Raw genomic sequence first — 21200 nt, 5'->3', positions numbered from 1 at the left:
GAAGTGACACTTATGATAGTTTCATGAAAAGAGCACGGGGGCAGGGATTGCTCCAACACCTGCTCATCTACTTCTTTTTTGGAGGGTCGGAGTCTCACTCTGTCACCCGGGCTGGAGTGCAGTGGCATGCTGTTCACGGTCACCGCAGCCTAGACCTGATGGGCTCAGGTGATCCTTCTGCCTCAGCCTTCCAAGTAGCTGGAACTACAGGCATGCGCCACCACGCCCAGCTAATTTTTTTATTTATTGTAGTGACAAGGTCCTGCCTGCTGAGACCTGTGCAACTGCCTTAAGGGTTCCAAGAGAGAACGGCGAGAGATTAAGAAAGACACAAAGAAAAGTTGGGGCCAGATGGGACACTTTCCTCTGATGGAGAAGAAGTGGCCCTGAACTCGCTTAGCATGTTTATTTTTTAATTAGGCATAAGGGAAGTTGGAAGAGATTTAAGGTTTGTGAGGGAGCCATAACTGAATTATGTTGCTACCTAAAAGGCAAGCTATTTTGTAGTTATTTTGTTGTAGTTAAGGTTTTATTTGTATTATGTGTACCCGGATGTGTGGTCATTTGAGATACTGTTTTGTGTAGCAGGGTATCCCTTACAGCCTGCCTTTGGCTAGGATGGAGAGCTTTCAAGGGAGACCTTGCCTACGAGCTTGGGGTCATTAAGCGAGACCTTACCTTTGTTTGGGCCTTTACTTAAGGCCTGTTACAGTGACAGTGCTTGTTTGTTTTTTGTATGATATCCGCTCCGACACTTGCCAACTTGCCCAGGCTGGTCTCAAACCCACGGGCTCGGCAATCCTTTCACCTCAGCCTCCCAAATTGCTGGGACTATAGGCATGAGTCACCCCTCCCGGCTTCATCTACTTCTTAATGTGGAATATTCTGTGCTCAGGTGCAAGATTGGCATGGTAGCATGCTGGAAGAATTAATGAGAGAGCAGGGCATTTTGAAGCTAGCAGCAACCTCGGAGTCAGACAGACTGGGTTTGAGCTGGAGCTCTGCCCTTGACTTGCTCGATGAACTTCTAGAAACAATTTGCTTCACTGAGTCTGTTTCCTCACTGTGAAATGATGACAACGACATGTTGAGAGTCATGTATTTAACAGCAATTCGTGTCTCTAATCTTAGGGGTGCTTGTGCCCAGTGTGGTGGTGATGGTGCTGGTAGTCGTAATAATGGTGGTCGTCATGGTGGTGGTGGCTGTAGTATCCATGAGATTTCTTTCCATTCAGCATTTTGAGGTACATGCTTCACTGTGGTTGGGAAGTAGTGCCCAAACACAATAGTATCATGAAATTTCTTGACTGGGAGCAGTCATAAAGAGCCTTCTGTCCAGCCTCTTTTTTTTTTTTTTCCCGAGTTGGAGTCTCACTCTGTCACTCAGGCTGGAGTACAGTGGCGTGCTCATGGCTACCCCAGTGTCGACCTGCTGGGCTCTGGTGATCCTTCTGCCTCAGCCTTCCAAGTAGCCGAAACTACAGGCATGTGCTACCACACCTGGCTAATTTTTGATTTATTGTAGAGATGAGGTCCCGGCAAGTTGCCCAAGCTGGTCTCGAACCTGCAGGCTTAGGCAATCCACTCACCTCGGCCTCCCAAAGTGCTGGGATTACAAACTGAGTTACCCAACCCTATCCAGCCTTCTACATCAGCTGCTTAAATACATTTAAGTTGGCATTTCATCTTTCTGCTCCAACATCCTCCTGACAGGGCATTCACTAACTCTCCATGCTGATGCCGATCAAATAGTTTCTCTCCAGGTTACAGTTTGGTAACCTGGACAATAGAGCTGATGATATCCAAGTGGCAAGATTGTTGTGAGAATTAGAAGTCATAGGTGTCAAGGGTTAAAGGTCCTGCCTGCCTCAAGACAGGAGCTCAATAAAAGTATTTCCTTTTCTCTCCCTTCCCTTTCCCTTCCCCAGAAGCTACTTGTTTCATTTTTAGATGGCACAATTTTTTAGCAAATTCTAACTCTCTAAGACTTTTCCCATTGGTTTCAGTTTCCCTCTGTTGCCACACAGGATGAACTGAGTTAGTCTTTCCTAAGATATCCCGACAGGCACTTGGAGGCAGACATCACTCACATCCCCCCAGTGTCCTCTTGTCTCTGTCCTGTGTTCCTTTGGCCACTCCTTATCATTATATGGGTTCCAGTCCCCTCACCCTATTTGTTCTTTTCTGCGTGTGTGTTTACTTCTTTAGACTGTGGTACCCATGAAGATCAGAGTTGGAAAGGAATTTAGAGAGGATACTACCTAACTTTCAGTTTTGTACCTGGAGAAACAGAGGCCCAATGTTTGGAGTATTAGCACAGAAGGTTCTGCCATGGTCAGGGCCATCTCCCCTAGTAAGTGTATTCTGATTATGCAAGGACAGCTATGATACTCTTTTGGCTACATCCTACACCAGGTGTTGTTTCTTAGCACAGCCACTTAAAATGGATAAGAATCCATTCTGGATCCAGTGCAGCTGTTATATAGAAGCACAGAGCTGGTATTTTTATTCCACACAACAACGGGGGTGATGAAGAAGGAAACTGGGATTCCCTATTAGATGGGGCTCAGGAAACTCTTCCAATAATATATAGCAGTGAAACTGCAGGTATATTATTTTACCTCTTTAAGTCTCAGTTTCCTTTTTAAAATAAGGGTAATGATCTCTTTATTGCCCTTTGGAAGATTATGTGAAAATAATGTACAAAAGAACTTTTTTGAACTATAAAACACACAAACACACTTTCCTGCAATCTAGACAAAATTAATTTCCTTCTCCCAGTTATCTTCTGTGAATTCCTAGCCATCTCAGTCACCTGAGGCGGATTGCCAAGACTGGAGTAGATCTGAGTCTATTGTACTGGTTTTTCCTTTGCTCAAGGTCAAGTTCAAGGGCTCAGTTTTCCTGAACGTCTTCTTTGAGAACAACTACCTCAGTCCATGGTGAGTTTTCTGTCCTTGAACCTACCCTCATTGTCTGTATTTTTATTACTGGGAGCAATTATGTTATTCTAGTTCATGTTATGGCCTCTGTCCACCCACCTCCAGCATGTTTGGTCAACATCAGGTCTTATAAGTCTCTCCCTTCAAATCTCTTTTTTCATCTTACAAATGCATACAAATTGAGACCGTGAAGCAAGCAATAAAAGCTGAGAACATGTTAATAGTTTTCTTCAATTTACAATTCTTTGATTATAGTGAATTTAAATGTTTTTCATAAGTTAATTGACCATTTGTATTTATTTTCCCTCTTTCTCTCTGTTGTGTTTTGGTATATCTTTCATTCGTATCTTTTCCCATTGGTACTTATTTTTCTAATTGATTTAAATTTCTCAGATTTTGATTTCTGCTTTTTGCCTTTGGTGAAATACTTTGAAAGTCCTCTTACTTATGAATATTATGTAAATATTTATAATTTTTATTTAAATACTTTAATGTTTTTAATAATTAAATCTTTAAATTATCTAGAGTTTTGATTTAAAATGTAAGTCAGGTTTCTAGTATGGTATTTTTTTCCTAAGTGGTTAGCTAGGAGTTTCATTGCCATTGGTAAAATCCTTTCCCCAGCTAAAATATCTTCTAAAGAATAAATAAAATGATACTGCTCCACTCACTTGCCTACCTGTCTTGGCATTGCACTAACACTCTTTCTCTTTTATTATCTTAGTTTTAAAAATCATTTAAAATTTGTTTTATTGGCTTCTGTCTTTATAATTCTCCTGTTTCCTGCTTTCTTCCCCATAATGACCCATTTAATCTTATAGATTTTTTCTATAGTTAAACTTTAGAATACATATATATATATATATATATACATATATATATATATATATATGGGAATGTGCTACCACACCTGGGTAATTTTTTGATTTATTGTAGAGATAAGGTCTCACCAAATTGCCCAGGGTGGTCTAGAACCCCTGGGCTCAGGCAGTTCACTTGTCTCTGCCTCCCAAAGTGCTAGGATTACAGACTTGAGCCATAATGTCTGACCTAGAATATATTTTATTTTATTTTTTTTGAGTTGGAGTCTCACTCTGTCACCCAGGCTGGAGTGCAGTGGCACGCTCATGGTCACCCCAGCGTCAACCTGCTGGACTCTGGCGATCCTTCCATCTCAACCTGCTAAGTAGCTGGAGTTACAGGCGTGTGCTACCACACATGGCTAATTTTGATTTATTGTAGAGATGAGGTCTTGCCAAGTTGCCTGGGCTGGCCTCGAACCCACAGATTCAGGTAATCCACTCGCCTTGGCCTCCCAAAGTGCTGATATTGCAGATTGAGCCACTGAGCCTGTCCTAGAATATATTTTTTAAGTCTTCCAAGATATCCCATTATGTTTTGATTGAAACTACATTACCTTTATTGGGATAAAGCAGACTCCAGAAAATGATGTAAGAAAACAAATAAGCAGAGTAGAAGTTCAGAGTGCTGCAGAACTCAGTGGCAGAGGAACAACTCTGTGAGTAAAACTTGGATGGAAAAAAATGACAAGAGATCAAAGATCAGAGAAAAGATGATGCCGATGTAGACTAGAAAATAAAAAATTTCTGGACCTAAAGAACAAATCAGAAACAATATTCAAAATAGTACACAGAATAAAATTTTTATGAAACTAAAGGAAGTTGTGAACCTATCATGTGAACCTTTTCCAAAAAGTTTAATTAAACTTGACAAACATCTGACAAAAAGATTGAATTCTAATCTGTGGATAACAATTCCAAATACTTAGAAAAAATAAACATTGGACAAAAATCAGGAGGCCTCAGATTTCTTTCTATAACATTGGATAATGACAGTCAATAGAACAATATTTTTAAAGTTTGGGAGAAGAAGGATTGTTAAAAAAATTCTGTACCCAGTCAAATTGTTTATCATTTTAATAATTAAAGTGTATTTTTCTTATTGCAAAAGAATAGTATGTTTATTGTATGAAATAAAACCATGCTAATAAAAAAATCAAAACGTCTAAAAAACTCAAACTCCATGGAATCCAGATTTTAAAATTTCTCTAATTCCTCCACTGCTTCCTTTTTCCTGCAGCTGCCTGCAGTGGTGGATTTTATGTTCACTCTGCTCCCCCAGCCTCAAAACAATGACTGGAATTTGTCTCCACGTACATACTACCCAGAAAGCAGAAACACTTGATTTTTGCTTTGATTAAAGTAGAATTGAGAAACAAGTCAGGAATGAACACATAGGATGGAAATGAAAGGACTTGTGTGCCTGCAGATTTGAGATTCAAGTGTGTCTTTAAGCTTTGAATGAGAAACAGGCAAAGCTAAATGGTTTACAAATGAAACCTATTCTCAGTTGTTCAGATTTTCGTAAAGCAGAATCATCAAGGGTTTCACAGAATTGGACAGACACAAATTTGTATATTAAATTCTTTAGCTAATTTTTGTGACCGTGGCTTCTTAGATCATTGAACTTCTTTTTTATTTCAATGATAATTATAGCTGTCTTAAATAGTTGTTGTGAGGGTTAAATGAAACAATGTGTATAAAATGCTTGGCACAGCAAAGCACCAAATATTAACTCATGAATAAATGGTGGTTGTTCATTAAAATAATAATTTAGTAAACACACAATAATGCTAGATTCATTGCAATGCTGTATAAAAATCAATGGATGCTTCAAACCAAGAGCTCAAGAAATTAAGTATTCCTTCAACATCTGGGCCAAGCAATTAATTCTCATATTCATAAGCTTTGGTGATACATTATCAAGTAATGTAGGCCTCTTGTGAATTGTAACTTTTTAATTAATTCACCTCACGAGTACTGATTAGTACTAATTTATAGCTTAGTTTGCATATACTTGAAAGAGATTAAGCTGTGTCTTCTGTATGCATATATATGTATGCATTTCTCAGATTTTGCTCTAAGTCAGACCCTGTCCCTCCTCACGCCTGTCTTGTTCCTCATGTATAAGATTTTCCTGCAGTTTTTAAATAATCCTAACCAAACAAGTAAGTCATACAGTCATCTGTCCCAATGCGGGACTTCAGGGATATCTTTTCTCTCTCCCCTTTTTCCTCTTAAAGAGCTTCATTTCTCACACTGGTTGTCCTTATGGGATTGGAACCAAATGCTATCAATGTGACTTAGTGGAAGGATCTAGTTTTCTCTCTGAGGAAAATGGGTGGCAGAATATCTATATTATCAGATTGTTGTAAGGATTTGGAAAATAGTCTACATTAAAGTGCACAGCTTTGTTCCTGGCTATTTCAGAGGAGTGGGTGAGACAGTGTCAGAAACAATGAAATCGGGCTGGGCTCGGTGGCTCAGCCTGTAATCCCAGCACTTTGGGAGGCTGAGGCGAGTGAACTGCCTGAGCCAGTGCCCGTGGATTCAAGACCAGCCCGGGCAATTTGGTGAGACCTTGTCTCTACAATAAATAAAATATTAGCCGGGCATGGTAACATGTGCCTGTAGTTCCGGCTACTTGGAAGGCTGAGGCAGAGGGATTGCTGGTGGAGGCTGGGGTGGCCATGAGTGTGCCACGGAACTCTAGCCTTGGCAACGGAGTAAGACTCCAATTCAAAAACAACAACAACAACAACAACAAAAACCAATGAAATCGTTTCTTTGAATGGATTGAGAGGCGATAAACCTCTTTCTGATTTCTTTCAATAAAGGGAGACAAGGGACACTGACAAGGGTTGGACATTTTGGCTGTCACCCCACTCTGTGTGTGACTCCTGGCAAGGCTGGCAAGGTCCCGGATGATGCTGGCCTTGTTTCTCTCTGAGAAGTGCTGAAGTGGGTTGGGGTCAAAGTCCCTAGGGGAGTGTCAAGGGCCAAGTATGAGTGCTAGCATCACCACTGGTAGCTGTGTGAGCTTGGGTAATCCATACAACCTTTCTGAATCTCATTTGCCTCAGCTACAGGATTGAGGGTGATGATAACAGTACCTCTCTTACAAAATAGCTGCAGGGATTAGATAAGAAAATGAGTGTGAAAGTGATTTATCAAGTGTAAAGTGCTGTACAGATGGTGGTTATTGTTGTGGATGATCTCAATTACCCCTTTCAGTCCTAAAGATTTGTGATTCTAAATGTAATGGTCTGAGCAAGAGGCTTTTTTCCCCCCCTCCAGCAGCGGATAGATTTCTTCAGAGTTTTCGAGTTTTTAATGCACAATCAAGGCACTGTCTCCTTTGTGGGAGGAAATGTCCCTTTCTAGGGGACTGTGCCTCCCACACAAGGATATTGAGGTGACTTGTGGGACTGAACCAAGCTGAGTCCCCACCTTGAACTGAGGCATTTAGAGTTGTAAAAATCTAATCAGACCTTTTGAGATTTTAGTTCAGTTTTCTTGAGTCAAGTTAAGATTTTGCAAAACCCTTTTCTTTAAATCCAAAAACTTCAAGAGAGCTTAGATGACTTCTTGGACACAAGATAGCTCTCATGGGGAGGAAGTAGGAGCCATTCTGATGAACAAAGTGAAAATGAATCTGAAGCAGATGGATTTGATTTTCCCCACGATACGCACATTTAAGTATTGCACAGAAAAAGGATTGGAAATGTGGATTTGGTGTTTTCCTCTTAAACTTTAAACATTTATAAATAGATCAAGATGCATGAAGGAAATAAGGCATGCATTCTTACTGTGGTTAAGAGTCTGGGCTGGGCGTGGTGGCTCACTCCTATAATCCCAGCACTTTGGGAGGCTGAGGTGGAGGACTGCTTGAGCCCAGGAGTTTGAGAGTCTGCCTTGAGGGGAAGCATGGTCAAACTGGAGCTATCTTTCAGGGCTCCCACTGAGCTCTTTCTCTGTGTCCCTGTGTCTCTGGACAAGCTGGTCTGCAAGATAGGCTAAGTTGTGAAAAGGGAAACTGCAAGTCTCTATGTCCAAAAATTAAGAACTTCAAGATGGTGACAGTTCAGCCCTAAAGCAAGCGAGAGGGCTCTATGTGACTCACACGTGACGTGGTCACGAAGCTGACTCTGCTTATCTCCCTGACACACAATTTGGAAGTCACCTGCCAAGCTCAGCTCTGCTGTTGCTTTCTTATAGCCTTCCTTGATTCTCCAAGAGGACAAGAAGATGCTCCTCTGCTGTGCATCCTTTTCTCACCTCTATTATTGTACCTGTTAACTATAATTAACCAGCTGTGTATTCACTTAACAAACATTAAAGGGACCACCTACAATGCATGGGGTACTGTGCCAAGTGCTGGCAAACACATCTGAGAGCCTGGAGTAGGGTACTAACTCAAGCCCATGAGAGTCTAGAAAAGTTTTCTTTAGGGGTGATGCTTGAGTTGAGTCTTGAAGGATGTCACTGCAAAAAGAAATCTGAAGGACAGGAACCACCAAGAGCAAAAGACACGGAAGTAAAGAGGAGCTTGGGATATGCAGCATGGATGGAGCTTGCAGCTCAAGGCAGGGTCTAAAGTTAAGTGAGGCTGGAGAGGTAGGTAGGTATTAGGCTACTGAGGGCCTCATTACCTACACAGCTCACTTTGCCTCATTTGGAAGTCACTGGAAAGTGTAAGCAGGGGAGTGAGCCAGATTTGCATTTTAGGGTTAAGCATGCTGGTTGCCATGGGGACAGCAGGTCGATACATATGGAAACAGGCAGATGAATTAAGAGATGACTCCAGGCATGAAATAATGGTGACTTCAAAAAAATGGGGGATGGAGGAAAATGTACAGATTCAAGACATGGTGAGGATGTAAGGTAAGACTGGTCAGATTGATAGGATGATGTCTCCCAAGGAGGGGGAGAAATTGAAGAATTGTGGATTTCTTTTTTTTTTTTTTTTGAGTTGGAGTCTCACTCTGTCACCCAGACTGGAGTGCAGTGGCCTCTCCCGGCTACCGCAGCCTCGACCTCCTGGGCTCCGGCGATCCTTCTGCCTCAGCCTTCCGAGTAGCCGGAATTACAGGCACGCGCTACCACGCCTGGCTAATTTTTTGATTTATTGTTGAGATGAGGTCTCGTCTGCCCAGGCGGGTCTCGAACCCGCAGGCTCAGGCAATCCACTCACCTCAGCCTCCCAAAGGTGCGGGATTACAGGCTGAGCCACCGAGCCTGGCTAGAATTGTAGATTTCTAACGTGGGTGACTTGTTTTATATGGTGATTCAAAGTGAAACAAGTAGGAGGCTTTGGGGTCAGGAGAAGGATTGGGGAGGTAGTGGAAATGGTTTTTTTTGGACAACTAGAGTTTAAGGTTCCTACTGAGGACCTGTGAGGAAATGCATAGCAGTCAGGGGTCTTCATAGTGTGAAGCCATGGGGAGAATCGACCAGAGTTGTAGATTTCAGAGTGCTAGGATGTAGGTGGCTGCCAATGCCCCCATTTGATAAACACATTGACCATTCTTTTTCTTTGAGTTGGAGTCTCACTCCATCACCCAGGCTGGAGTGCAGTGGCACATTCATGACCACCCCGGTATCACCCTGCTGGACTCTGGCAATCCTTCCACCTCAGCCTTCCAAGTAGCTGGAACTATAGGCTCATGCTATCATGCCTGGCTAATTTTTGATTTATTGTAGACATGAGGTCTCAAACCAGTGGACTCAGGTAATCCACTCACCTTGGCCTCCCAAAGTGCTGGGATTACAGGCTGAGCTATCAAACTTGACTGACCATTTTCAACAAGATATGACTCGATGGTTTGCATTGTATTTGGTAATAAGTTATTTTAAGTAATAATGTACAAAATCCATGTTGATGAGGATGGGACAGGAAGCAGTAGGTTGACTGAATGGCAGGAGAGGAAGGCTAAATAAAGGAGATTAGAATTATTTTTAGAAATCTGGATAAGGAGGAAAGTGATTGGATAGTGAGCTAAAGAGGGATTTGGAAGAAAGAAGGTGACCTTAAGATGTTAGTTTCCTATGGCTGATGCAAACAGGTTTACAACAAAACTAAACTCTGAAACAACACACATTTATTTTCTTACAGATATGGAGATGACAAGCCCTAAAATCAAGGCATCCACTTGGCTGCCTTCCTTGTGAAAACTTTCAGGGAAGAGCCATCTCCTTTCTTTTGCCAGCTTCTAGAGGCCGCCTGAGTTTCTTAGCTCATGGTACCATCCTGTCTCATTCCAACTCCTGCTTCTGTTACCATATCTTCTCTGACTCTGACCCTCCTGCCTCCCTCTTGTTCAGATCCTTGAGGATACATTGGCCTACCTGGATAATCCAGATAAATATCCCCATCTTAACGTCCTTAATTTAATCCCATCTGTAAAGTCCTTTTTTCCCTATATGGTACAGAAGCACAGGCCCTGGGAATTAGGATATAGATACCTTTAGGTGGGAGCATTATTCTGTTTGTCACAAAATGGGAGAGAATTGAGCATGTTGTGTTTGAAGTTTGAGAGTAAGGAGGTGGGAGGGGGAGGAAATGATAATAGTGGATACCAAGGGCACAGGTGGAGGAAAGGTTAGGTATTGAAAAATATAAGGTAATGATGGGAGTTGGATTCACATTTAGGAAGGCATGAGGTAGTAGGGCCATGAGAGGGGGTTGGGGGACTTGAGAAATGTGGGAAATGTGTGGAATAATGGGGATTGGGGGTGGAGGTAAATGTAAGTGAAGGATTTGAAGACTGGAACTGAGGATTTAGCTGGCAACAAAGAGATAAATTAGTAGTTGTTTCAGTTCAGGTGTCTCTTTTTATCCTAAAAATGCTCAGCCACTTGAGTGTAGAAATGCAGAAAATGTTAAGACATACTGGGTAGGGATGGCAGAAGCCATCACTGTCACTGAGGTTTAGAAGATCAGTCGTGGTCTGTGATGGTTAATTTTATGTGTTAACTTGACTGGGCTACAGGGTGCCCAGACATCTGGTCAGACATTATTCTGGGTGTGTTTATAAGGGAGTTCTAGATGAGAGTAACATTTGAATCTGTAGACTGAATAAAGCAGATGGCCTTCCTAATATGAGTAGCATCATCCAATCAGCTGAAGGCCTGAGTAGAATGAAAAAGACTGGGTAAGAGGCAACTAACTTCAACTGCCTGACTGCTTAACTAGGACTTTGATTTTCTACTGCCTTTGAACTGGAACTCACACCGTTGACTTTCCTGGTTCTCAGGCCTCTGGACTTGGATTGGAGTCACACCATGTGTTCTCCTGGATCTTCAGCTTGCTGACTGCAGATATTAGAACTTCTCAGGCTGCACAATCAGTGAGACAATTTCTTGTAATAAATTTATTTTAAGCCAGGCCCAGTGGCTCATGTCTGTAATCCCAGCACTTTGGGAGGCCAAGGCAAGAGGATTGCTTGAGCCCAGGATTTCGAGACCAGCCTGGACAACATAGGGAGATCTCACTTCTATTAAAAAAACATATTTTACATATTCTCTCCCTCTCTTTCTCTCTCTCTCTCTCTCTCTCTCTCTCTCTCTCTCTCTCTCCTCTCTCTCCTCTCTCTCTCTCTCTGTCTCTCTCATTGGTTCTGTTTCTTTGGGGAACTGTAACTAAAGGTGTGGGAAAATGAAAGGTTCCAGAATTTGAAGATCTCTTTATGGTCAAAGACTGATGAAGAAAGAATGTGAAAAAGATGGAAAGAATTGATGACAGTGGTCAAAAGGCAGGATAATGGCACTTAATATTTGTGAACTGTATGGGTACAACTGCAGCGATCCTAATTAGGTAGGGTGGTGCAACCAAGAGTCTGATTTAAAAATTAAAAAATCTTTCAGAGATGATGGTGCAGTACACCCAGGGTTGGGAACCTATCTGCTAAGGAATTAATCATCACCACTATGGGCTGGTGTGGGAGGCCTGGCCCCCTGCCCATCGTCTGTGAATGCCACCCCTGCTATGTTGCCTGGGGGTAGTTTTTGTACAGGATCCCATCTCTTTTTGGTTGATGTGTGCACCTGCTTCATTTCTTTCACGGCATTCATTATTACTGTATCGCTGTTCAGGACAGCTTTTTTCAACACTCTATCCACAGTGCTGGCTGCCTGCTCTTCCTGTGAATCTCTGCATGACTTCTTTTTGTGTTCCTAGTTTCCCACCTCTTCTCTTTCAGTGTTGAATCCTACTGCTCTGTGGAGAAAGGAGGGGTGTTGGAAATGCCTTTTGGTAGGAAGCCTCACTTCTTTATGGGAATCTGAGCTGAAAACAGATTCCATTTTCAGGTAGAAATGTAGATACCGTGACATTTTCTGTATTACACTATTGAAAGTAAGCCCTGGCAGTAACAACTTGTGGTAAGGAGTATTGTTCTTTAACCATTTCATGTCAAATATCTCATGGGTTGCACACACACATCTTTCTTTACACAGTACCTTGTAGAGTATTGAGTAAACTGTGGGCCCTCTAAATGACTACTCCTCCCATCAGATGGATGATAACAAAGAGATGATGAAATGCTTACTAGGTGCCAAGCACTAATGCAGACCCTGTGTATATTACTCTGTTTAATTCTTTCAACAATCCTTTGATGCCCTTATTATCTTCCTCTTAGAAATGATGCTAAGAAACTAAGAAGCTAAGAAAATAATTTGAGCTATTCAAATTTTGGACACTTTCATGACTCTTACTGTATGAAAAGTGCATTATTAGAGGTGCTAATTCACTCAGGCCTGTGAATTTTCATTTGGACTCATTTCTTTGTTAATTTGAACTCAACTTTTCTGATATGACGTCTTGGTTTGTCTTTTAATTGTAATATCAGACTAGCACCTCTTTATTCTTTTCTGTTTATACTCTGGCAATGACAAATTCTAAGTTCAAAATACTATTCCTGGCTACTTTAAAAAATTTTTATTTTATATAGGAAGACTTGAGAAGAAAGAAGGGGTATTTTTAAAGACTGAAGTGGCCAGAGCCAGAAGGTGGACCTCACAATATCTTTAACATGTTGGAATACAAAATCTTTTCTTTTCACACTATTGTGTTAATGTCACATTAGAAATTTAGAGCCCAAGTACTCCCGTCCCTCTATGTGGTTCCTACTCAAATATATTAATTTGTTTTTGGTAGAGTATTGTAAATACTTCTGACTCTTGAAAAAAGAATACTTTTCTAGCCAAGAAATTTATCCTGAATTAGGAAGGGTTAAGCTTTTTTCCTGGCATGTATCTGAATAGACAGTATGATTCTGTAGCATCTGAATTTTGCATTCAGATCAGCATTCTTAAGAAAGTAGATGACCTGATTTTCATTTTCCTTTGTAAGCATGTTGTGATGAATCCACAAAATGATTGTGCCTTTCTCCCCACGCCTGGTGCATAGCTTGTATAGTGGTGTTAGTTCCAAGAGAGCAGTCATTTATGGGGAAACATGAACTATTCTGGCAGGGAGTGAGCAGAATCAGAGAAATTAGGAGAAAAAAATCAGTGAGACTTGGAAGTAGCTGATCAGGGATGAGCCCAGGGCCCCAAAGTCATGCCCCACCCCCAAATTATACTAGAGAATAAAAGACACACAGGAGGAGTGATCAGGAGGGCGGGGAAAAAAACCTCAGGGAATTTGTTGTGACATGAATTCATTGGCAGAAGGATGGTCACTAAGTTGGACCATCAGGAGGACACTAGGGTCTTGCAGAGGTGGGGAGGCTGAAGGACAAGTGTTAGGGAGAGCGTGTGCAGTAAGGGACCAGAGACCAGGGGAGCAGGGGAGGGGGGAGAAGAAAACTGTATGGGAAAGACTGAAAATAGTAAAAAACACCAAGGATGCCGGCTGGAACCTGACCCCTGGGAGTCTGAAAGAAATAGACTTGGAAACCCAAGGTACAGCTTGGCACTAAGAGGCATTGTCACACTAGGGGAGAAGATGGGCATATTTTGAGATCAAGACACAGGGTTCAAGTTACTTCACTTCTGTGCTGCCTCTGTTTCCAAATATGTAAAATAGGTGCAATTATAGCCTTTCCCAGGGTTCTGAGAGTTAATTAAGGTGAAAGACATTGCATAAAGGATTTAGTCCAGAGCCAGGGCCCAGGGCCAGGGCAGCAGGACAGGGGGTACATTGGTTTGTCCTCCTTTTTGAAGGAGTAGGGCAGTTAGATTTGAAGCAAAGGAAGAGAGAGAGGAAAGGTCACACAAAAAAAGGACAGCAGAGGGGAATCAAGGGAACTTCTATCAGTGACTCCCAAACTCCAGCCCATTTTGGTGGCTAATCTTACTACTTGCATTTAAAATTGAGCACAGCCTTTGAGGGTGGAGAGGAATCTCAAGTTCGTCTGACCAGTGCGCTGCCTTTATCCATACGAAGTAAGTAAGCCCAATTTTGTGACACAACCAAAGCCCAGAGAGGCTAGGGCCTGCCCTGAGTCACATCAGCCTGGGAGAGGAGAAACTGGGGTGAGACTACCATGGTGAAGTCTGAATTCCTTCCATTGATATTTGGAGGACAGGTCTGTTCCCAGTAGGCTGGGGCCCTCCTGTTGGCCTAACCCCACCTTTCTGGCCTGGGGCCCATCATCTCTCCCAATGAAGGAGCCCGGTAAACCACAGTGGGATTAGGAACCTCTCCAGTCCTGCCACTCTGATGACTTTTACAGCAAAATTTCTCCTTACATATGGTTAGAGTTTCTGACTAAGGGAGCAGTGAGTCACTCTGACAGCCTTCAGCTGAGTAGAAAAATGAATGTGTTAAAGTCGTTAGCCATGCGGGTCGAAAGTACAGGATGCTGTTTCCTCGTCTGGTCAGGGACAGAATGTCCTTAGGAAGGTAAGAACAATTTTTTTGGTGAGAACCTCTGATAGAAAAACCAACACTCTCCTCAGGTGACAATACAATATCTCCAGTCTGCACCAGGGAGCAGCCCCTCCTGTGTGTCTTTCCCTATATGCCAAGTTTATGTTATGCTGATTACATTGAAAAACAAAATATTTTGTACAAAGCCCAACAAAAGCAATGGCTAAATGAGGCTTATTATTTTTTTAAACATGAGCCTTGCTCAAAACAGAAACCTGCTTTCCATCATAGCTCATTTCACATCAGTCATGTTCTCAGCAGAAATCAGTGTGTTGTCTGCAGAGCTGAGTATTGGGAGAGATGGATTCCGGTTCTTTGGGGCTCTGACCCCTGTGTGACCTGGAGTGGTTTATTTCTCCTCCCCTTTCCCTTAGTTTTTCTATGTGTAAAACAAGAGATTTGGACTATATCTCCAAGGCGCTTCCTGCTCTTCTTCCTGCCATGGACCAGCTGAAGCTGCCAGTTCCTCCTTTCTCTCCAGTAGTCAGTGACTCTTAGAAGCAATTCGTAGTTAATTGGGAAAATCTTGAGGTTTCGGTATCTTCTCTTTACCTAGAACAACATCCACTCCCTTCCTTCTGTATCTGGAATTTTCTTTTTCATTCTTTAGTTTGTCAGGGCTGACATAACAAAGTACTATGGACTAGGGGGGCTTAAAAGTCTAGCATCTCAGAGTACTGGAGGGCAGAGGTCGAAGGTCAAGGTGTCTGTAGGTTTGGTTCCTTCTGGGCCTGTGAGGGGAGTCTCTGCTCCAGGTCTCTCCCCAGCTTCTTGTGGTTTGCTAGTAATCTTTGGTATTCTTTGGCTTGTGGAAACATCATCCCAGTCTTTGTTTTCAACTTCACTTGAAACTTCTCCTCATGTACCTGTCTCTGTCTCCAGACTTCCTCTTTGTATAATATAAGGACATCAGTCATATTGGGTTAGGGATTACCCTACTGCAGTGTAACTTCGTCTTAATCATTTACCACTCTATTTCCAAATAAGGGCACAAGCTGAGGTATGGGGCTTAGAACTTCAACATATGAATTTGGAAGGGGGGCCAAAATTCAGTCCAATGTCTGCACCCCCTGTGCCCCTCTGTTCCAGCTCTGCAGTGCTATGGATCATCTTTCCCAGAGTGCTTTGAGCAGTAGACGGGACTTAGAGAGAAGGGACCTTGGAGAGTGGTGAAGAGTTGTTCACGTGTCCAGATTGTAGGTTCAAGAAGCAGCAAACAAAAAAAGCAGATCACAGCAAAGCTCACATCTGCAGCTCTTGCAGAAGGAGATAAGGGAGCTGTGGAGCTGAGGAGGGTGGGGCTTGAAAGCTGGGTGGAGCTACAGAGAAAATGGGCATGGCCAGGAGGAGAGGACTGGTCAGGAGATAAGCAGGGTCACTGGGTTACTGCTGCCAAATGAAGATAATGATTTATTTTGTCCCTGAGACCTTTATGGTTTACATACACTCTCAATTTGGTCATTTCTGTTGGTATTAAAACCCTAGATGGGCAGGAGATGTCATTTGCTTTGGTGACACCCTTCCAAATTTGTGTAAAAGGACCCTTAGCTGCCAGTCCAGGGTTCACCCCTTTGGCTTCCTGCATCTTCTTCCTTATGCAACGAAATCCAACTACCTGGAGGTCTAGCCTAGTTCTACTCTTCCTGTGTCTTACCCCCTCTTTGTCTCCTCGAATTTCATTTAGGAAAATCCCCTTTGCAAAGCCTAATGGCTGACTTTCTCAGGGAAAGCGCCAATGACTGTTTAAAGTGAGAAATTTCTCTGAAGTCTCATGCTGTTTTTTAAAATTCCATGCAGATTCTTGAATTCTGTTCCATTTTTCCGAGTTGGTGCTAATATAAAAATATTATTTGAAATGACTTAGCTTTGATCTTGTGGGGAAATAGGGATGTTCACCTGTGGCTTGCTGCACTCCTGCCCATACCCTACATGTCTAACTTTGGGAAGCAAAATACCTGAGCGCTTCTCTTCCCAGTTTGATCTGAGTGGGACCCTCATGGGTAGTGCCCTTCCCAGATGCTGGGCTCAGGCTCCTGACTCTCCTCCTCAGTGGCTCCCTGAGAACAGCCCGTCAGTCTTACCTGTCTTAGCCATCGGGATGGGGCCAGACATGTTCCCTAGGGGGTACCCTGTTAGATGCCCCATCTTCATTCCTGGACAGAATGTACCCCTACTTCCCCTGGACCTCTGAGCTGCTCCTCTCTCTATCTTGGAGGGAGCCACGGGCCACCTTTAAGCTGCTGTCCTCCAATTCATTTTCTTCGAGTCCTCAAGAACTTTCCAAGGAGTCAAGGTAAGTGTCCCTAACCCAGCCCTCTTCCTCTCCCAGCTGAGGAAAAGGCAGAGAAGTAGAAGCTGCTTACTGTGCTCCAACCCCGCCATTTCTTCCCCAGCTTGGGGTCTGGTCTCAACTCCTCTGCGAGCCCTTGAGAACATGGGCTGAAGCATTCAAATCTTTCTTCCACTTATTAGGTATGGGATCTTGCGCTAGCCCTACAACTGTTACGAGTCTCAGTTTCCTTATTTATAAAACGAGAATGTTAATTTCAACTGCAGTTGAGAGAGTTACGTGGGATAATGGGTGACCAAACAGACAAACACAGTGCCTGGCACGCAGCAGGCACCTGGGCAATGTACATTTTCCTTCTCGTCTCCCTCTCACCTCATTTTGTCTGTTCCTCCACTGTTGGCCAGTTGTTCTTCCTGAAGCTGCTCCTGAATTCCCTTTCTGCGACATCTGCATGACCTCTCTCAGAGTTCTCAGAGGTCCAGGTGGACATTGGTGGACAAGGGGATATTGGTGGTCTGTGCTGCAAATGAGGACCCTGGGTCCACAGAGGTTACTCTACCAGGGCCAGTCTGGAGGCCAGGCTTCTCCGAGTCTTCCTTCTGATTTCTCAGTCAACCTGAGTCTTAGCCCACTTGTGGGTCAGGGACACATTTGAAGAGGTTCATGGTGATAGGGGGATGACCAGGACCAGATCTTAAATTAGATCCAGTTGGCTTTGCCAAATTGGTGTTTGACATGTGAGTCTTCTCAGCCTTGCTCATATCTCACCGAGGACCTGCTCTCCCTCCCACCGTGTCTTCCTCTAGCCACATGTGTGTAGTTGACTCACACTCGAATCTTCTAGCTGGTTGTAACCTGTCCCATAAGAATATTCACTTGCTTATTTGTCATTTTACATGAGTCCCTCTTTGTTTCCTCTTTATGTCTGAAAACTTGCTTACAAGCTCTTAGAGGTAGGCCCCAAGTCTTTTGCTTTTGTTAGCCCCTGACGCATTGCTGATCTCAGGGTGAGTCTCAAAATATTTTGCAGGCTGCTTTTCTGTCTACAAAAACAATGGTGGCTGGCATCTGTAAATAGGCTATAGTTTATCAAACAAGCGCTATTATTTTGTTTGGTCTTCTCACCTACCATGGAAGTTAGTTATTGTGGCCATGGGAGAACTGAAAGGCTCAACTACTGGCACAGGATTGCGTAGCTAGTAAGTGGCAGCAGGGTCGGTGGGACCTCAGGAGCTAGACTGAGCAAAGTTGAAGGTATATGGTGCAGTTGAGTACATGCTTGGGCTCTGCAGAATTTAATCCTGCCTCTTGGATAACTCATGACTTAAGCCTTTTCTAGTCAAGGCACATAACCAGAGGGATAAATCTGATCTGTATCCTTAAGATGGCTGGGTTGATCTTCTGTCTCAGACAGCAAGGCTCTTTAGGAAATCGTTTCCTTATGTTCATTTTTAAAAATGCAGCTTTTGGACTAAATACATATTTTACATGTTTTTAAAATTGCATGAGTGCACAGTATTTATCTCATCGAAACTTATGATAAACCCCTTGCATGTTTTATGTTTTTCATGACTCATATGGAACATATTAAAAATAACTTTCAGTAGTACGAATTGCCCCGGAGTAATGCCCCAGACCCTTCCTCCTGTCTGCTCTGTACAACTTCCCCATGACTGCCTTGAATTTCACCACCTACAGTCTGAGGGAGCTCTGGTAAAGAGTGTCCCAGCAAAACACCTGGACCCACATCTGGAGTCTTTGTGTCTTCTGAGGGAGACGGTGTCATTTAAGACATTATTTTATTTGTAGGCACACACAGTGGAGAAGATTGGTAATTTTCATTACTTTGTTTAGGTTCAAAATTTACTTTGTTAGTTGACTTACTTCTATAAGTCTTTTTAAAAATAAAAATGTAAGCAACAAACAGCTGAGCTTTTACAAGATGCACTCTGCCAGGACAGGTGTGGAAAGGCTGTGGATGTCACTGTGCCTGCTGGATTCTGTCACGCTCAGCATGCCTGGTTATGGGGCTAATCAAGTAGTTGGACATGGATTTATGCCCATATTTGTTGGACTAGAATAATGTTTTATTTCCATTCCACTGCATTGTTTCAGAAAAATTGACTCTGAATGACAGCTCTACCATTCTGTAACAGTGACCTGAAGCAAGCCACTTAACTTCTCAATAAAGTAAGAAAAGGAAACCAACTTTAGTGAGTTATTGTGAAGAGTAAATATATATGTAACATCTAGTCATTCAGAAAATGGAGGTGAGAAGCCAAAATATTGGGCAGACGAATATGATGATGGAGTTCAGGAGAATCCAAGTGGGGTGGGATCAGAGCTGGCATCGTCCTCTGCTTCTCACATATCTTTTTTACCCTGGTGCCAGAACATGCACAAAATAGGACAGGAACAGGTCTCAACTTCTCCAAAGGGACAGTGGGCAGCATTTGCTTGGTGGACACTTTTCTGATATTGAGCAGAGGGATCAAAAGGAAGGCAATCCTTTTGCTGCCCATGGAGCACCTCGGCCACTTGACTGGATCTCCAGATATAGGAAAGGAAGTGGGTATTCTTGGGATCTTTCCTGGACTCTATAAGTCAGGGAGAGTAAAGGTGGTAAGGAAGCAAGCACAGAAGTGTCAGGTAGTGCCCACCTGTTCATCCATCCATCTGTTCACCCATCCATCCATCCATTCATCCATCCATCCATCTCTCCATCCATCCATCCATCCATCCACCCATCCTCTTGTCAACTTTTGGTTTTTTTTTTGAGTTGGAGGCTCACTCTGTCACCCAGGTTGAAGTGCAGTGGGACATTTACGGCTACCCCAGCGTCAATCTGCTGGACTCAGGCACTCCTTCTGCTTCAGCCTTCCAAGTAGCCGGAACTACAGGTATGCACTACCAAGCCTGGCTAATTTTTTGATCTATTGTAGAGATGAGGTCTTGCCAAATTGCCTAGGCAGTTCTCAAACTCATGGGCTCAGGCAATCCCCTCACCTCAGTCTCTCAAAGTGTTGGGATTACAGGTTTGAGCCACCGTGCCTGGCCTCTTGTCAACATTTTTTGAAGCCTGTTCAGTGCCAGGCACTGAACTTAGGGCTGAGGAAACAGATATAAATCTCAAAGATCAGGGTCCTCTATGACTACCTCCAAATTTTTTCGAATAATACTGAATAATATTTTTTGTAGAATTTTTCATTATGTGAAATTATATGATGTATTGCTGTGCACATTTTTCTCCACCAGAACAACAGCTCTTCAGAGCAGAGACTCTGCTTGTCTTGCTCACAGGTCTGTTCCCAGTGACCACCATGGGTTCTGGCATACACTGAGTGGACAAACCGATTTTAGAGGACCCAAGAATGCTAATCAAGCACAGTTCATCAAACTTAACACAAAGGTGCCTAAGGGAAGTTCCCCTGGAGGAGGAGTATATAATGATCCAATAATTTCACTGAGACAAGCTGCTGGTTTTGTAAGTGTGAAAGATTTTTCATTTTGCCCTATCCATACCCTTTTCCCGGTAATTGTGCAGGAACTTCCTGCTCTGGCTTTTAGCTTCACTGTGTGGCTGCCTTTGGCCAATGAGAAATTAGCAACCAGGATGCAAACAGGGACTGGGAAAGTCCTTGCTTAGTTGGGTTTCCTGCTCCTGTGCTCCGTCATCACCATGAGAACAGGCCTGGGCTGGTCCGCTAAAGGACGGAGGATATGCAGAGCTCCGCTGCCTCTGATGCTCCAGCTGGAGGCCATGCTAAATCAGTCAACAGCTAGCCATCCCAGGACATGAAGTGAGGCCAGGCAACATAAGTGAGCCTAGCCTGCATCTCCAAATTCCTCAAACTTGTGAGCTCAACAAAAATCTCTTGCCGTGTACTACTGAATCTGGTGCTATTGATTATACAGCGTTAATGTGGCAGTTGATAACCGATACGCTAAGCTTCTAAGGGGGCTGATTATATACATACCTTCTGTTAGCTTTATTTAGAGTGATAGCAATGCTAACCACTAGTTCTTTTTTATTGAATGCCTGCAGACTACACCAGGCACCAATTTATGGACACTTCATGTTTTATTTCTAATCCCCACAATAAGCTTTCCTAGTTGGCAAAATGACAATGACCACCTCTGGTTTTGCTACTTAATGAACTGTATTGTGATTGTGGCCACAGGTACTGGAGTCAGATTGCCTGAGTTCAAATCCTAGTTACACCTCTTCTATC

Source organism: Carlito syrichta, unplaced genomic scaffold (assembly GCF_000164805.1).
Source record: "Carlito syrichta isolate Samal-C Ts95f unplaced genomic scaffold, Tarsius_syrichta-2.0.1 Scaffold288453, whole genome shotgun sequence".
In the NCBI taxonomy this organism is placed as follows: Eukaryota; Metazoa; Chordata; class Mammalia; order Primates; family Tarsiidae; genus Carlito; species Carlito syrichta.
Note: the sequence above shows the minus strand (reverse complement) of the source record.